At 42.9% G+C, this 18015-nt stretch overlaps 1 non-coding gene across 1 annotated transcript; it reads right to left on the bottom strand.

Moving 5' to 3' along the window:
- Positions 1–114, bottom strand: LOC140317256 (U5 spliceosomal RNA). The gene has a single exon (XR_011917586.1). It is a non-coding gene; the product is annotated as a U5 spliceosomal RNA (small nuclear RNA).
- Between the last annotated feature and the right edge of the window lie 17901 nt (positions 115–18015).

The raw sequence follows: 18015 nt of genomic DNA, 5'->3' as shown, positions 1-18015 counted from the left end.
CACCCGCAAAGGTAAAGCCTGCCAAAAATAGAAACAACTCATTAGTGCTGCTCTCCACAGAAATCTTTAGTAAAAGGCGAAAGACTTGTACGTTATGAAGAGAAACCAGAGTACGATTATCCGTCACTGCGGGAGCAGGGCATCAGGCTAGTTGGCATAGCCACCTTCCCCATGGTGAGCTTTGCTTGGTTGAGACGCTTGCCCCCCCCCCCTTGCTCCTCGGCTGACCAAGTAGGAACAATCGGGCCCTATTCGATGGCTGCCTTGTCTTTTACTCTGTGCAAAAGACTAGGCAGCAACAAAAACACCACGAGAATCCCGTATTGAGGCTTTGTTCTGATCGCTCATTCGGTGTCGCGTTTCTTTCAAGCAATTCTCCCGGTTAGCCCACACTCGGCTCGCTCCCATAGCCGTGTTAAAGTCTACTTCGCATTCACTCTCTTTTCTCAGCAGACTCTTGGGATTTTATCTATAAAATGAATTCCTTCACTCAAACTATGTGAAAACTGCTTTGTCCTTAATATTTACCATGTCTAGAAAGATTTAAACAAAAAAAACAACGTTGTACTTTGTAGTAAAAGAAAGAGCAAATCTAAAGTTTCAGGAATCCGAGAATAAGCTTACTTTCATGAGTTCTTCACGATTTCGGATTTTGCTATAAAATGAATTCCTTCACTCATACTAAATTAAAACTGCTAAACCGCTAATCTGTTATATGTAAGGCAGATGTCAAATTCACCGAAATAGGATCAAAGGGTATTCGGCCAATCGAGCTGTAGCAGCTTCGGTAAAAGAGTATAAGTTGAAGAGTTTGTGAATAGAGGTGTGTGCACACATAGTGTGCTGTACGAAAATAGGCAGGGAGCAATGCCGGCTGGGGTATATGTTCTTGTATGTTGTCTGACTGTTTGATTTGAATGTGTTGTGTAAGTGTCCTGTTGAATGTTACATGTTTGGGCTTTGACACGCTTCACTGTGGTTGTTAACTGTGTGGTGTGTCCTGAAATGTTATATGTTTGGGCTGTGTGACATGCTTAATGCTTGTCAGTAGCTACCCACTTATTCATATATAGCAACTGACAACATAAGAAGTCCGGACATACTTTGATAGTAGTTGTAGAAGTATCCTTATTGATAATAGATCACTAATTCATAGTGATAGAACAGTAGATGAACAGGTGCTTGCACACGTCTCACGAAAATAAAATGGGTGTATGATTGCTGACGGCAGAGCAATACTGCCAAACTTATGAGTTCTTGTGGCAAACTTGATTCAGTGTCTTGACGTGTATACGTTGTTTCGCTGACTTGATTGTCACAAGAAACAAAGTGTGTTTGATAAGATCCGACCATTTTATTACGGGAGGATCAGTATGTATGGATTCTGATGTGACTGATAAACCCATTCGTATCTTAAGCATAATCTAATACGTGAGACAGATAAAAAAAAAAAAAGAGAGAGAGCGGTTTTGTGTCCCCACAGTCCATAATGTAGAAAAGAGAGAAAAAAGCCTTTCTGATTTGGTGTGTGTGCTCATAGTGCAGAGTGTAGAGAAAAGAAAGCCGTTTTGGTGTCACGGGTGTTGTGACTTACACACACACATTTCTAAATTGAGAAAGGAAATTATTTTAGAGGAAGCACTAGAGTTTAGATCCCACATTTGTTGATAGGCATTCATTTATTTCTTCACTTCTGATGAAGTTTCAACAATAAACAACAAACTTTGTATTATGAGAAAGAACCAGACTCATTATTCAGGAATCCGAAAATAAGCTCTATTTTATGAGTTATGCACGAATTCGGATTCTCCTATAAAACGAATTCATTAACTCAAACCAAGTTAAGACTGCTTTGTCCTTCATATTTATTCAGGTCTAATCAAGTTTCAACGATAAACAACGTTGTACTTTGTAGAATGAGAAAGAACTTCTTCAGCAATAAGCATCTCTCGACATATGACGAAATACAGATTTTGCTATAAAATTAATTCCTTCTATCAGCCTGACTTAAAACTGTTTGTCCTCCTTATTTATCCACTTCAAATCAAGTTTCAACAATTAAAAAAAAATTGTAGTTTGAGAAAGAACACCTTAATCTTCAGCAATCAGTATAAAAAGAGGTGCAAATGCCAACCATACATACCTAAAAGGTGGAGCGGAAGTATTCAGCTGCAAGTAGGTGTGAATGTTCAACCATAATTTGTAAAAAGCGGGTAAGAAAAGGTTCGAATGCCCGACTATATATTAACAAAAGCGGGAGGAGAGGTCTTCGGATGAGAGTGGGTGAGAATTTCCAACCATAATCTATAAAATACGGTGAAAAAAAATATGTGAATGCCTCATAGAACACTAAAAGCGGAAGTGTTCGGCTGCAAGAAGGTGTGAATGTCCGACTATATTTGGTGAAAAGCAGGTGAAGCAAGGTCTGAATGCCCAACCTTACATCATCAAAAGCGAGATCAGAGGTGTTTGGCTGCAAGAAGGCCATAGTTTGCCAAAAGCGGGTAAGGTGCGAATGTCCGACTAAATATCAACAAAATTTGGGGCGGAGGTCTTCGGATGCAAGTGGGTGTGAATGTCCGACTATATTTGGTGTAAAGCAGGTGAAGCAAGGTCTGAATGCCCAACCTTACATCATCAAAAGCGAGATCAGAGGTGTTTGGCTGCAAGAAGGCCATAGTTTGCCAAAAGCGGGTAAGGTGCGAATGACCGACTAAATATCAACAAAAGTGGGGGCGGAGGTCTTCGGATGCAAGTGGGTGTGAATATCCCACCATACAAGTATGGTGGAGAGGAAGCTGTGAATGGCCGACCATAGTAAAAAGCGGGTGAGAAAAGGTGCGAATGTCCAATCATACATGATCAAAACAGGGAGCGGAGGTGTTTGGCTGCGACAAGGTGTGTATGTCCACCCATAATTAATAAAAAGCGGGCAACAAGTAGGTTTGAATACCCATCATCAAAAGCAGGAGTGGATGTGTTCGGCTACAAGAAGGTTTGAATGTCTGACCATAGTTTGTAAAAAGCGGGTAAGAAAAGGTTCGAGTGCCCGAACATACACCATCAAAAGAGGGAGCGGAGGTGTTCCGCTGTAAGACGGTGTGAATGTCCAACAATAGTTGGTAAAAAGCGGGTAAGAAAAGGTTAAAATTCCCGACTGTACACAATCAATAGCGGGAGCGGAGTTGTTCGGCTACAAGAAGGTGTGAAAGTCCGACCGTGGTTTGTAAAAAGCGGGTAAGAAAAGGTGCGAATGCCCGACAATGTATGATCAAAAGAGGGAGTGGAGGTTTTCGGCTGCAAGAAGGTCTGAATGTCCAACCATAATTTGTAAAAACCGGGGAAGAAAAGGCTCGAAAGCCCGACTATACACCATCAAAAGTGGGAGCGGAAGTGTTCAGCTTCAAGACGGTCTGAATGTCCATCAATAATTGCTAGAAAACATGAAAGAAAATTTTCGAATATCAAACTGCACATGATCATAAGCAGGAGAGGAGGTGTTCAGCTGCAAGAAGGTGTGAATGTCTACCCATAATTACTGAAAAATGGGTAAGAAAAGGTGCGAATGCCTAACCATACATCATCAAAAGAGGGAGCGGAGGTGTTCCGCTGTAAGACGGTGTGAATGTCCGACCATAGATGGTAAAAAGCGGGTAAGAAAAGGTTAAATTACCCGACTGTACACAATCAAAAGAGGGAGCGGAGTTGTTCAGCTAAGAGAAGGTGTGAAAGTCCGACCTTGGTTTGTAAAAAGCGGGTAAGAAAAGGTTCGTATGCCCGAATATACACCATCAAAAGCGGAAGCGGAGGTGTTCGGCTGCAAGATGTTGTGAACGTCCGACCAAAGTTTGTAAAAAGCAGTTAAGAAAAGGTTCGAATATCTAACCAAACATAAGAATGAGTCTTTTCCGCTGTAGAATGCCCGACTATAGACCATCAAATGCGGGAGCGGAGGTGTTCGGCTCTGAGTAGGTGTGAATGTCCGACCATAATTGCTGAAGAATGTGTTAGAAAAGGTAAGAATGCTGGACCATACATCATCAAAAGCGGTAGAGGTGGTGTTCGGCTGCAAAAAGGTGTGACTGTTCGACTAAAGTTTGTAAAAAGTGGGTAAGACAAGGTGCGAATGCCTGACAATGTATGATCAAAAGCGGGAGCGGAGGTGTTCAGCTGCAAGAAGGTCTACATGTCCATCAATAATTGCTAGAAAACATGAAAGAAACTTTTCGAAAATCAAACCGCACATGATCATAAATGGGATAGGAGGTGTTCAGCTGCAAGGTGTGAATGTCCACCCATAATTCCTGAAAAATGGGCAAAAAAAAGGTGTGAATGCCCAACCATACATCATCAAAAGCAGGAGTGGAAGTGTTCGGCTACAAGAAGGTGTGAACGTCCAACCAAAATATGTAAAAAGAAGTTAAGAAAAGGTTCGAATATCCAACCAAACATAATCAAAAGCGGGAGCAGACCTGTTCGACTGCAAGTAGGTGTGAATGTCAGATCATAATTTGCAAAAAGCTGATGAGAAAGGGTGAGAATGCCCGACTATACACCATCAAATGCAGGAGCGGAGTTGTTCGGCTGTGAGTAGGTGTGAATCTCCGACCATAATTGCTGAAAAATGTGTTAGAAAAGGTAAGAATGCCGGTCCATACATCATCAAAAGCGAGAGAGGTTGTGTTCGGCTGCAAGTAGGTGTGAATGTCCAGCCATAATTACTCACAAACGGGTAAGAAAAGGTAGTTTTGCCAGACCATATATGATCAAAACAGGGAGCGGAGGTGGTTCAGCTGCAAGAAGGTTTGAATGTCCGACTAAAGTTCAAATATATTAAAAAAAGTGGGAGGAGAGGTCTTCGGATGAGAGTGGTTGAAAATTTCCGAACATAATGTATAAAATGCGGTGAAAAAAAGGTGTGATAGAACACTAAAAGGTGGAGCGGAAGTGTTCGGCTACAAGAAGGTGTGAATGTCCGACTATATTTGGTGAAAAGCAGGTGAAGCAAGGTCTGAATGCCCAACCTTACATTATCAAAAGCGAGATCAGAGGTGTTTGGCTGCAAGAAGGCCATAGTTTGCCAAAAGCGGGTAAGGTGCGAATGTCCGACTAAATATCAACAAAATTTGGGGCGGAGGTCTTCGGATGCAAGTGGGTGTGAATATCCCACCATACAAGTATGGTGGAGAGGAAGCTGTGAATAGCCGACCATAGTTTGGAAAAAGCGGGTAAGAAAAGGTTTGAATGCCCGAACATACACCATCAAAAGAGGGAGCGGAGGTGTTCCGCTGTACGAAGGTGTGAATGTCCGACCATACTTGGTAAAAAGCGGGTAAGAAAAGGTTAAAATACCCGACTGTACACAATCAATAGCGGGAGCGGATGTGTTCGGTTACAAGAAGATGTGAAAGTCCGACCATGGTTTGTAAAAAGCGGGTAAGAAAAGGTGCGAATGTCCGACAATGTATGATCAAAAGAGAGAGCGGAGGTTTTTGGATACAAGAAGGTTTGAATGTCCCACCATAGTTTGTAAAAAGCGGGTAAGAAAAGGTTCGAATGCCCGACTATACACCATCAAAAGCGGGAGCAGAGGTGTTCCGCTGTAAGACGGTGTGAATTTCCGACCATAGTTGGTAAAAAGCGGGTAAGAAAAGGTTAAAATACCCGACTGTACACAATCAATAGCGGGAGCGGAGTTGTTCGGCTACAAGAAGGTGTGAAAGTCCGACCATGGTTTGTAAAAACCGGGAAGAAAAGGCTCGAAAGCCCGACTATACACCATCAATAAGAAGGTTTGAATGTCCATCAATAATTGCTTTAAAACAAGAAAGTAAATTTTCGAATATCAAACCGCACATGATCATAAGCGGGAGAGGAGGTGTTCGGCTGCAAGAAGGTGTGAATGTCCACCCATAATTCATGAAAAATGGGTAAAAAAAAAGGTGCGAATGCCTAACAATACATTATCAAAAGCAGGTGTGAATGTCAGATCATAATTTGTAAAAAGCTGATGAGAAAGGGTGAGAATGCCCGACTATACACCATCAAATGCGGGAGCGGAGGTGTTCGGCTCTGAGTAGGTGTGAATGTCCGACCATAATTGCTGAAGAATGTGTTAGAAAAGGTAAGAATGCTGGACCATACATCATCAAAAGCGGGAGAGGTGGTGTTCGGCTGCAAAAAGGTGTGACTGTTCGACTAAAGTTTGTAAAAAGTGGGTAAGACAAGGTGCGAATGCCTGACAATGTATGATCAAAAGCGGGAGCGGAGGTGTTCAGCTGCAAGAAGGTCTACATGTCCATCAATAATTGCTAGAAAACATGAAAGAAACTTTTCGAAAATCAAACCGCACATGATCAAGAGTGGGATAGGAGGTGTTCAGCTGCAAGGTGTGAATGTCCACCCATAATTCCTGAAAAATGGGCAAAAAAAAGGTGTGAATGCCCAACCATACATCATCAAAAGCAGGAGTGGAAGTGTTCGGCTACAAGAAGGTGTGAACGTCCAACCAAAATATGTAAAAAGAAGTTAAGAAAAGGTTCGAATATCCAACCAAACATAATCAAAAGCGGGAGCAGAGCTGTTCGACTGCAAGTAGGTGTGAATGTCAGATCATAATTTGCAAAAAGCTGATGAGAAAGGGTGAGAATGCCCGACTATACACCATCAAATGCGGGAGCGGAGTTGTTCGGCTGTGAGTAGGTGTGAATCTCCGACCATAATTGCTGAAAAATGTGTTAGAAAAGGTAAGAATGCCGGTCCATACATCATCAAAAGCGAGAGAGGTTGGGTTCGGCTGCAAGTAGGTGTGAATGTCCAGCCATAATTACTCACAAACGGGTAAGAAAAGGTAGTTTTGCCAGACCATATATGATCAAAACAGGGAGCGGAGGTGGTTCAGCTGCAAGAAGGTTTGAATGTCCGACTAAAGTTCAAATATATTAACAAAAGCGGGAGGAGAGGTCTTCGGATGAGAGTGGTTGAAAATTTCCGAACATGATGTATAAAATGCGGTGAAAAAAAGGTGTGATAGAACACTAAAAGGTGGAGCGGAAGTGTTCGGCTGCAAGAAGGTGTGAATGTCCGACTATATTTGGTGAAAAGCAGGTGAAGCAAGGTCTGAATGCCAAACCTTACATCATCAAAAGCAAGATCAGAGTTGTTTGGCTGCAAGAAGGCCATAGTTTGCCAAAAGTGGGTAAGGTGCGAATGTCCGACTAAATATCAACAAAATTTGGGGCGGAGGTCTTCGGATGCAAGTGGGTGTGAATGTCCCACCATACAAGTATGGTGGAGAGGAAGCTGTGAATACCCGACCATAGTTTGGAAAAAGCGGGTAAGAAAAGGTTTGAATGCCCGAACATACACCATCAAAAGAGGGAGTGGAGGTGTTCCGCTGTACGAAGGTGTGAATGTCCAACCATACTTGGTAAAAAGCGGGTAAGAAAAGGTTAATATACCCGACTGTACACAATCAATAGCGGGAGCGGATGTGTTCGGCTACAAGAAGGTGTGACAGTCCGACCATGGTTTGTAAAAAGCGGGTAAGAAAAGGTGCGAATGTCCGACAATGTATGATCAAAAGAGAGAGCGGAGGTTTTCGGATACACGAAAGTTTGAATGTCCTACCATAGTTTGTAAATAGCGGGTAAGAAAAGGTTCGAATGCCCGACTATACACCATAAAAAGCGGGAGCGGAGGTGTTCCGCTGTAAGATGGTGTGAATGTCCGACCATAGTTGGTAAAAAGCGGGTAAGAAAAGGTTAAAATACCCGACTGTACAAAATCAATAGCGGGAGTGGAGTTGTTCGGCTACAAGAAGGTGTGAAAGTCCGACCATGGTTTGTAAAAAACTGTTAAGAAAAGGTTCGAATATCCAACCAAACATAATCAAAAGCGGGAGCAGAGCTGTTCGACTGCAAGTAGGTGTGAATGTCCAGCCATAATTACTCACAAACGGGTGAAGAAAAGGTAGTATTGCCAGACCATACATGATCAAAACAGGGAGCGGAGGTTCAGCTGCAAGGTGTGAATGTCTGACTATAGTTTGTAAAAACGGGTAAGACAAGGTGCGAATGCCCGACAATGTATGATCAAAAGAGAATGCGGAGGTGTTCGGCTGCAAGGTCTGAATGTCCAACCATAATTTGTAAAAACCGGTTAAGAAAAGGCTTGAAAGCCCGACTATACATCATCAAAAGCGGGAGCGGAGGTGTTCAGCTGCAAGAAGGTGTGAATGTTCGACTAAAGTTTGTAAAAAGCTAGTAAGACAAGGAGCGATGTCCCGACATTGTATGATCAAAAGCGGGAGCGGAGGTGTCCAGCTGTGAGTAGGTGTGAATGTCCGACCATAATTGCTGAAAAATGTGTTAGAAAAGGTAAGAATACTGGACCATACATCATCAAAAGCGGTAGAGGTGGTGTTCGGCTGCAAGAAGGTGTGAAAGTCCGACAATGGTTTGTAAAAAGCGGGTAATAAAAGGTTCGAATGCCCGAATATACATCATCAAAAGCGGAAGCGGAGGTGTTCGGATGCAAGAAGGTGTGAACGTCCGACCAAAGTTTGTAAAAAGCAGTGAAAAGCGAGAAAAAGCTTTTCGTGAGTTCTGCATGATTTGGGATTTTGCTTATAAAATGCATTACTTCACTCAAACTATGTTAAAACTGATTTGTCCTTCATATTTACCATGTCTAGAAAGATTTAAACAAAAAAACAACGTTGTACTTTGCAGTAAAAGAAAGAGCAAATCTAAAGTTTCAGGAATCCGAGTATAAGCCTGCTTTCATGAGTTCTGCACGATTTCGGATTTTGCTATAAAATGAATTGCTTTGCTCAAACCAAGTTAAAACTGCTTTGTCCTTCCATATTCATCAATGTCTAGATCGACTTCAACAAAGAAAAACATTGGACTTTGCAGTAGAAGAAGTTGAAATCCATCTACACATTGATAAATATGAAGGACAAAGCAGTTCCCACTTGCCCATAAGAAAATAAGCTTATTCTCGGATTCCTGATCCTTCAGTTTTGCTCTTTCTTCTACTGCAAAATACAATGTTTTTCTTTGTTGAAGTCGATCTAGACATTGATAAATATGAATGAAAAAGCAGTTTTAACTTGGTTTGAGTGAATGAATTCATTTTATACATAAAATCCGAAATCGTGCAGAACTCCTCAAAAGGGGCGTATGGCTTAATCACAAGTGTGGCTCTTTCTCATTCAGGGTAGTATGAGGAAGTTTATGCTTGAAATATATGTAGAAATGGGTACATATGAAGGACAAAGCAGTGTTAACTTAGTTTGAGTGAAGGAATTAATTTTATACATAAAATCCCAAATCATGCAGAACATATGAAAAGAAGCTTATTCTCGGATTCCTGATCCTTCAGTTTTGCTATTTCTTCTACTGCAAAATACAATGTTGTTCTTTGTTGAAGTCGATCTAGACATTGATAAATATGAAGGAAAAAGCAGTTTTAACTTGGTTTGAGTGAATGAATTCATTTTATACATAAAATCCGAAATCGTGCAGAACTCATGAAAATAAGCTTATTCTCGGATTCTTAAAACTTTTGATTTGCTCTTTCTTTTATTGCAAAGTACAACGTTGTTTTTTTGTTTAAATCTATCGAGACATTGATAAATATGAAGGTAAAAGCCGTTTTAACATAGTTTGAGTGAAGGAATTAATTTTATAGATAAAATCCCAAACCATGCAGAACTCCTCAAAAGGGTCGTATGGCTTAATAACAAGTGTGGCTCTTTCTCATTCAGGGTAGTATGAGAAAGTTTATGCTTGAAATATATGTAGAAATGGGTACATATGAAGGACAAAGCAGTTTTAACTTGGTTTGAGTGAATGAATTCATTTTATACATAAAATCCGAAATCGTGCAGAACTCATGAAAATAAGCTTATTCTCGGATTCCTAAAACTTTTGATTTGCTCTTTCTTTTATTGCAAAGTACAACGTTGTTTTTTTGTTTAAATCTATCGAGACATTGATAAATATGAAGGTAAAAGCCGTTTTAACATAGTTTGAGTGAAGGAACTATAGAACATAGTTTAACTCCCACCTCCGGCAGAGCTTCAACCATATCCCGGGGGAGGTGGGGGACATTGAGTCCGAATGGGCCATGTTCCGTGACTCCATTGCCGAGGCAGCTGATCGGAGTTGTGGCCGTAAGGTGGTCGGTGCCTGTCGTGGCGGCAACCCTCGAACCTGCTGGTGGACACCAGTGGTGAGGGAAGCCGTCAAGCTGAAGAAGGAGTCCTATCGGGCCTTTTTGGCCAGTGGGACCCTGGAAGCAGCTGATAGGTACCGACAGGCCAGACGGGCTGCGGCTTCGGCGGTTGCTGAGGCAAAAACTCGGGCCTGGGAGGAGTTCGGTGAGACCATGGAGAACGATTTCCGGACGGCCTCGAAGAGATTCTGGTCCACCATCCGGCGTCTCAGGGGGGGGGAGCGGCTCACAGTCAACACTGTTTACAGTGGGGACGGGGCTTTGCTGACCTCAACTAGGGATGTTGTGAGTCGGTGGGGGGAGTACTTCGAGGAACTCCTCAATCCTACCAACACGTGCTCGGAAGAGGCAGAGTCGGAGAGCTCGGAGACGGGGCCTCCCATTTCTGGGGCTGAGGTTGCCGAGGTGGTCAAAATGCTCCTCGGTGGCAAGGCCCCGGGGGTGGATGAGGTCCGTCCTGAGTTTCTCAAGGCTCTGGATGTTGTAGGGCTGTCTTGGCTGACACGCCTCTGCAGCATCGCGTGGACATCGGGGACAGTGCCTCTGGACTGGCAGATTGGGGTGGTGGTCCCCCTCTTTAAAAAGGGGGACCGGAGGGTGTGTTCCAACTATAGGGGTATCACACTCCTCAGCCTCCCTGGTAAGGTCTATTCGGGGGTATTGGAGAGGAGGATCCGTCGGATAATCGAGCCTCGGATTCAGGAGATGCAGTGTGGCTTTCGTCCTGGCCGTGGAACAGTGGACCAGCTCTATACCCTCGGCAGGATCCTGGAGGGTGCATGGGAGTTCGCCCAACCAGTCTACATGTGTTTTGTGGACTTGGAGAAAGCGTTCGACCGTGTCCCTCGTGGAGTCCTGTGGGGGGTGCTCCGGGAATATGGAGTGCCGGACCCCTTGATAGGGTCCGTTCGGTCTCTGTATGACCGGTGCCAGAGTTTGGTCCGCATTGCCGGCAGTAAGTCGGATACGTTTCCAGTGAGAGTTGGACTCCGTCAGGGCTGCCCTTTGTCACCGATTCTGTTCCTAACTTTTATGGACAGAATTTCTAGGCGCAGCCAGGGCGTTGAGGGTGTCCGATTTGGCGACCTCAGAATCGGGTCTCTGCTTTTTGCAGATGATGTGGTTCTGTTAGCGTCGTCAGGCCGTGACCTTCAGCTCTCACTGGAGCGATTCGCAGCCGAGTGTGAAGCGGCTGGGATGAGAATCAGCACCTCCAAATCCGAGACTATGGTTCTCAGCCGGAAAAGGGTGGAATGCTCTCTCCGGGTCGGGAATGAGATCCTTCCCCAAGTGGAGGAGTTCAAGTATCTCGGGGTCTTGTTCACGAGTGAGGGACGAATGGAGCGGGAGATTGACGGGCGGATCGGTGCGGCGTCTGCAGTGTTGCGGGCTCTGCACCGACCCGTCGTTGTGAAGAGGGAGCTGAGCCAGAAGGCGAAGCTCTCTACTTACTGGTCAATCTACGTTCCCATCCTCACCTATGGTCACGAGTTGTGGGTAGTGAACAAGATCGCGAATACAAGCGGCCGAAATGGGTTTCCTCCGCAGGGTGTCTGGGCTCTCCCTTAGAGATAGGGTGAGAAGCTCAGTCATCCGGGAGGGGCTCGGAGTAGAACCGCTGCTCCTCCGCATTGAGAGGAGTCAGATGAGGTGGCTCGGGCATCTGGTTAGGATGCCCCCTGGGCGCCTCCCTGGGGAGGTGTTCCGGGCACGTCCCACTGGGAGGAGACCCCGGGGAAGACCCAGGACACGCTGGAGAGACTATGTCTCTCGGCTGGCCTGGGAACGCCTCGGGGTCCCCCCGGAAGAGCTGGAAGAAGTGGCCGGGGACAGAGACGTCTGGGTTTCTCTGCTCAAGCTGCTGCCCCCGCGACCCGACCCCCGGATAAGCGGCAGATGATGGATGGATGGATGAGTGAAGGAATTAATTTTATAGATAAAATCCCAAACCATGCAGAACTCCTCAAAAGGGTCGTATGGCTTAATCACAAGTGTGGCTCTTTCTCATTCAGGGTAGTATGAGAAAGTTTATGCTTGAAATATATGTAGAAATGGGTACATATGAAGGACAAAGCAGTGTTAACTTAGTTTGCGTGAAGGAATTCATTTTATACATAAAATCCGAAATCGTGCAGAACTCATGAAAATAAGCTTATTCTCGGATTCCTAAAACTTTTGATTTGCACTTTCTTTTACTGCAAAGTACAACGTTGTTTTTTGTTGAATTTCTATCTAGATTGATAAATACCAGCCGAAACTCTGCTGCCGCTTTTGATAATTTATGGTTGGGCATTCTTACCTTTTCTTACCCGCTTTTTAAATATTATGATCTTACATTCACACCTACTTGCAGTCGAACACCTTCTCATCCACTTATGATCATGTGCGGTTGGGCTTTCGCACCTTTTCTTACCCATTTTTCAGTAATTATGGGTGGACATTCAGACCTTCTTGCAGCCGAAAACCTCCGCTCCTCTTTTGATCATACATTGTCGGGCATTCACACCTTGTCTTACCCGCTTTTTACAAACTTTAGTCGGACATTCAAACCTTCTTGCAGCTGAACCACCTCTACTCCCTGTTTTGATCATATATGGTCTGGCAATAGTACCTTTTCTTACCCGTTTGTGAGTAATTATGGCTGGACATTCACACCTACTTGCAGCCGAACACAACCTTTGATGATATATGGTCCGGCATTCTTATCTTTTCTAACACATTTTTCAACAATTATGGTCGGACATTCACACCTACTCACAGACGAACACCTCCGCTCCCACATTTGATAGTGTATAGTCGGGCATTCTCACCCTTTCTCAACAGCTTTTTGCAAATTATGATCTGATATTCACACCTACTTGCAGTCGAACAGCTCTGCTCCCGCTTTTGATTATGTTTGGTTGGATATTCGAACATTTTCTTAATGCTTTTTACAAACTTTGGTCGGACGTTCACACCGTCTTGCAGCCGAACACCTCCGCTTCCGCTTTTGATGGTATATAGTTGGGCATTCGAGCCTTTTCTTACCCGCCTATTACTTACTATGGTTGGACATTCAAACCTTCTTGTAGCCGAACACATCTGCTCCTGCTTTTGATGGTGTATGATTTGGCATTCGCACCTTTTCTTACCCATTTTTCAGTAATTCTTGGTCGGACATTCAGACCTTCTTGCACCTGAACACCTCTGCACCCGCTTTTGATGGTGTATAGTCGGGCTTTCGAGCCTTTTCTTCCCCGATTTTTACAAATTGTGGTTGGACATTCAGACCTTGCAGCCGAAAACCTCCGCTCCCTCTTTTGATCATACATTGTCGGGCATTCGCGCCTTTTCTTACCCGCTTTTTATAAACCTTAGTCGGACATTAACACCTTCTTGCAGCTTAACCACCTCCGCTCCCTGTTTTGATCATGTATGGTCTGGCAATACTACCTTTTCTTACCCATTTGTGAGTAATTATTGCTGGACATTCACACCTACTTGCAGCCGAACACCACCTCTCCCGCTTTTGATGATGTATGGACCGGCATTCTTACCTTTTCTAACACATTTTTCAGCAATTATGGTTGGAGATTCACACCTACTCACAGCCGAACACCTCCGCTCCCACATTTGATGGTGTATATTCGGGCATACGAACCTGTTCTTACCCGCTTTTTACAAACCATGGTCGGACTTTCACACCTTCTTGTAGCTGAACAACTCCGCTCCCTCTTTTGATTGTGAACAGTCGGGCATACAAACCTGTTCTTACCCGCTTTTTACAAACTATGGTCGGACATTCAAACCTTCTTGTAGCCGAACACATCCACTCTTGCTTTTGATGATGTATGGTTGGGCATTCGCACCTTTTCTTACCCATTTTTCAGTAATTATGGGTGGATATTCACACCTTCTTGCAGCGGAACACCTCGTCTCCCGCTTATGATTATGTGCGGTTTGATATTCGAAAATTTTCTTTCATGTTTTATAGCAATTATTGATGGACATTCATACCTTCTTGAAGCCGAACACATCCACTCCTGCTTTTGATGATATATGGTTGGGCATTCGAACCTACTTGTTGCCCGTTTTTCATTAATTATGGGTGGACATTCACACCTTGTCGCAGCCAAACACCTCCGCTCCCTGTTTTGATCATGTATGTTTTGACATTCGCACCTTTTCTCACCTGCTTTTTACTATTGTCGGCCAATCACAGCTTCCTCTCCACCATACTTGTATGGTAGGAAATTCTCACCCACTCTCATCCGAAGACCTCTCCTCCCGCTTTTGTTAATATTTAGTCGGGCATTCGAACCTTTTCTTACCCACTTTTTACAAATTATGGTCGAACATTCACACCTACTTGCAGCTGAATACTTCCGCTCCACCTTTTAGTCATGTATGGTTGGCATTTGCACCTTTTGTTACCCTCTTTTTATACTTATTGCTGAAGATTAAGTTGTTCTTTCTCAAACTACAATTTTTTTTTAATTGTTGAAACTTGATTTGAAGTGGATAAATAAGGAGGACAAACAGTTTTAAGTCACGCTGATAGAAGAAATTAATTTTATAGCAAAATCTGTATTTCGTCATATGTCGAGAGATGCTTATTGCTGAAGAAGTTCTTTCTCATTCTACAAAGTACAACGTTGTTTATCGTTGAAACTTGATTAGACATGAATAAATATGAAGGACAAAGCAGTCTTAACTTGGTTTGAGTTAATTAATTCGTTTTATAGGAGAATCCGAATTCGTGCTTATTTTCGGATTCCTGAAGAATGAGTCTGGTTCTTTCTCATAATACAAAGTTTGTTGTTTATTGTTGAAACTTCATCAGAAGTGAAGAAATAAATGAATGCCTATCAACAAATGTGGGATCTAAACTCTACTGCTTCCTCTAAAATAATTTCTTTTCTCAATTCAGAAATGTGTGTGTGTAATGTGTGTTTTTTTTTTGATTGTGTGCCAGGGCGTTGTCTCACGTGTTAGATTATGCTTAAGATACGAATGGGTTTATCAGTCACATCAGAATCCATACATACTGATCCTCCCGTAATAAAATGGTCGGATCTTATCAAACACACTTTGTTTCTTGTGACAATCAAGTCAGCGAAACAGCGTATACACGTCAAGACACTGAATCAAGTTTGCCACAAGAACTCATAAGTTTGGCAGTATTGCTCTGCCGTCAGCAATCATACACCCATTTTATTTTCGTGAGACGTGCAGGCACCTGTTCATCTACTGTTCTATCACTATGAATTAGTTTATCTATTATCAATAAGGATACTTCTACAACTACTATCAAAGTATGTCCAGACTTCTTATGTTGTCAGTTGCTATATATGAATAAGTGGGTAGCTACTGACAAGCATTAAGCATGTCACACAGCCCAAACATATAACATTTCAGGACACACCACACAGTTAACAACCACAGTGAAGTGTCAAAGCCCAAACCTTCAACAGGACACTTACACAACACATTCAAATCAAACAGTCAGACAACATACAAGAACATATACCCCAGCCGGCATTGCTCCCTGCCTATTTTCCTACAGCTCACTATGTGTGCGCACACCTTTATTCACAAACTCTTCAACTTATACTCTTTTACCGAAGCTGCTACAGCTCGATTGGCCGAATACCCTTAGATCCTATTTCGGTGAATTTGACATCTGCCTTACATGTAACAGATTAGCGGTTTAGCAGTTTTAATTTAGTTTGAGTGAAGGAATTCATTTTATAGCAAAATCCGAAATCGTGAAGCACTCATGAAAGTAAGCTTATTCTCGGATTCCTGAAACTTTAGATTTGCTCTTTCTTTTACTGCAAAGTACAACGTTGTTTTTTTTGTTTAAATCTTTCTAGACATGGTAAATATGAACGACAAAGCAGTTTTAACATAGTTTGAGTGAAGGAATTCATTTTATAGATAAAATCCCAAGAGTCTGCAGAGAAAAGAGAGTGAATGCGAAGTAGACTTTAACACGGCTATGGGAGCGAGCCGAGTGTCGGCTAACCGGGAGAATTGCTTGAAAGAAACGCGACACCGAATGAGCGGTCAGAACAAAGCCTCAATACGGGATTCTCGTGGTGTTTTTGTTGCTGCCTTGTCTTTTGCACAGAGTAAAAGACAAGGCAGCCATCGAATAGATTGTTTCTACTTGGTCAGCCGAGGAGCAGGGGGGGGGGGGGGCAAGCGTCTCAACCAAGCAAAGCTCACCAAGTAGGAACAATCGGGCCCTTTTCGATGGCTGCAACACCTGAAAGAGATATTGATGCGAGACCCGATCAAATGCTTTTTCAAAGTCTAAATTTAAGATGACAAGCCGGGTGTTTCTGTCTCTAGCGTAATCAATGATGTCTCGAATCAGTACGAGGCTGTCGGTGAGTTGTCTCCCTGAGATGGCACAAGCTTGGTCTGGGTGAATTACCTCCTCTAAAACAGAGGACATCCGTGTCGCTAAAACCTTGCTAAAAAGTTTACAGTCAAAGTTTAAAAGTGTGATGGGCCTCCAATTCTTTAGGTCAGTCTTATCATTTTTTTTATAAAGTAGAGTCACTATTCCCACTCTAAAACTGTCAGGCAGTCGGTCGAGTTTTTCAAAATCTTTAAAAACATCTAAAATGTCTGATGATAAAAGGTCCCAATAGGTCAGATAGAATTCTGCAGGAAGCCCGTCTAAACCCGGAGCTCGACTTCTCTTAAAACCTGTTAGGCATTTTTTTAACTCTAAAGCAGTAAAATTCTGTGTCAAGTGTGCATTCTCTTTTACGGTTTTGTCAACGAATTTTAAGATTTCTGCCGATGTTTCCAAGTGCACTGGTTTCTCTTTGTACATGTTACTATAAAAGGTATGTACAGTTTCAATCATCTCTTGTGTGGATTTTGTTAAAAACCCATCTACTCTTTTTAGATTTTGAATACACTCCTTTTTATTTATAAATTTCTTTCTTTTTCACCTTCCTCAATTTCCTGCTCCCTGCTTCTTACAAAAATTCCTTTACTCTTTATTTCTGCTAAAACTGACATTTCCTTTTTGACATCTTTGATTTCTTCTTTAAAGTCTATGCCACACTGATTTAGTTTAAAGTAGCGCTGTAAGCGTTTATGTAGTCCCATCATACATCTATTCTCTTTCCTTTTTTTACGTTTACCTTGCTGTTTAAAAAAAGTCTGGGTCGTTTCCTTCACCATTTCCCACCATTGTGCATGTGTTTCGTAGAGGTCTTGAAGGGTCTGCCACTCTTTATAACATTCCCTGTACTGACTGACTATGATTTCATCCTCCAACAGGGAACAGTTGAGTTTCCACAGACCACTTCCTACCGTCACACCAGAAGGGGGTGAAAGGGTGCAGGAGAGCATAAGGTGGTCTGAAAAGAAAACAGGGGTTAATCTAACATCAGTGGGTGGGCAATCTCTAGTAAAGAAATAATCAATGCGAGAGGCTCTGGTGCCATCATGACTAAACCAGGTGAAGCCCTCCTCTCTGGGATGCATGGTTTTAAAACAGTCAGTAAGCTTAAAATCCCTGCATATGCCCTGAAGTAAAATCGAAGTCTTATCCACTTTAAAATCTACCCCTGCTCTTTTTCTATCTTTCCTGCTCAAGATACAGTTAAAATCCCCTCCTACAACTAAAGGTACTTGCCCTAGCATGTAAAGCTGTATATCTTCTAAAAGGTCATACCTTTCATTTTTTCCATTGAAACCATAAATATTTAAGAGGTTAAAGTCTTGCCCCATAAAATTCAAGTGTGCTAAAAGTGCCCGTCCGTCTCT

Source organism: Leuresthes tenuis, unplaced genomic scaffold, assembly GCF_036924035.1.
Source record: "Leuresthes tenuis unplaced genomic scaffold, fLeuTen1.0.hap1 SCAF_10, whole genome shotgun sequence".
Classification (NCBI taxonomy): Eukaryota; Metazoa; Chordata; class Actinopteri; order Atheriniformes; family Atherinopsidae; genus Leuresthes; species Leuresthes tenuis.
The sequence above is the reverse complement of the archived record's forward strand: the minus strand, read 5'-3'. Positions and strand labels throughout refer to the sequence as shown.